Genomic DNA, 1,179 nt, shown 5'->3' with positions numbered 1-1,179 from the left:
CTGGGTAGACTGAAACAAATCCACAGAAACTCATATGTGTATAAGAGAGAGTTTTATATAAAGGGTAAGTGTACATTCAGAAAGCATTCCAACTCAGTCCAGTCCAAGCCCATAAGTCTAACATTAGCCCATATGTCCAACACCGGTTTACAAAGTCCTCCTCAATCTCACAAAACACATGCAATGACCCCGAATACAGGGCGATCACAGACCACCGAGTACAAAGGCTTTGAATCCAGTGGCGTTGTAAGCTTCTCAGAACTGGCAGGAGTCTCCACTTGGCTTCTCTAGCACCCAGGGCTGCATTGAAGTAGGTGCATGTGACTTCTCCTCAGGGATGGCTCACAGGAAGTGAGCCTTGCCAGCTGAGGCAGAGAACTAGTTAAGGCAGCCGCACACTGGTCCAACCATCAGAGAGCAAGAAATAAAAAAGGTGAGGCTCACTGAGTCATTTATCTCTCCACCCTTCAATTAATCCCACATGTGTTTATCAGCCAGGTTGGCACAATAAACGTAACTATCACAACATTCTCAATATATATTTTGAGATCTTCATATTGATTGATGTTAGTGTTATCTTGCTTGCTAATTCCCTTGTCCATTTCCAGGCCCGCCACTTTATTTTCCCAACATGAAGCAGAGTGAAGAATACAATGGGCTAAGGAGACTGTAGAATCATAGACATGAACAGGAAAATGATTGTTAGTGAATGATCAGTTATACATTTTATTAGTGTGATTCAGTTATTTTCACACTGGAACCAATCAACGACACTCTCCTGCCCAAACACAGATATTTTGTACATAAATTGAGACATATGAAAAAACCCTTATAGATAGCAAAGAGAAAAGTGGGTGAAACAAGGTTAAAATCTAAACAGAAGGGAAGAACAGTATAAATAAGAGAGCCCACATGGAAGAAGCACACCAGCCTGTGTGATCATGAGGTGTTGACAGGATCAGGTGTCAGGCATCAAAAGATCCCAAACAAAGTATATTGATGTGCAAGGGAGCAACAAGTGATCCAAATTGGTGGTGAGGTGGGTGTGGGAGGCCTGGTAGGGCATGATCAAGGGGACTGTAACAAGGAGGAGCTGCTGAAACCCTGGTGGGGACTGAGCATGATAGTGGGACAGGAGGAAAGTCAAGGGAAATAGAGGAAAGAGCTGGGAGGCAAAGG

This window comes from Echinops telfairi, unplaced genomic scaffold (assembly GCF_000313985.2).
Source record: "Echinops telfairi isolate 266 unplaced genomic scaffold, ASM31398v2 ScPeMD7_7469;HRSCAF=8507_0, whole genome shotgun sequence".
In the NCBI taxonomy this organism is placed as follows: domain Eukaryota; kingdom Metazoa; phylum Chordata; class Mammalia; order Afrosoricida; family Tenrecidae; genus Echinops; species Echinops telfairi.
The sequence above is the reverse complement of the archived record's forward strand: the minus strand, read 5'-3'. Positions refer to the sequence as shown.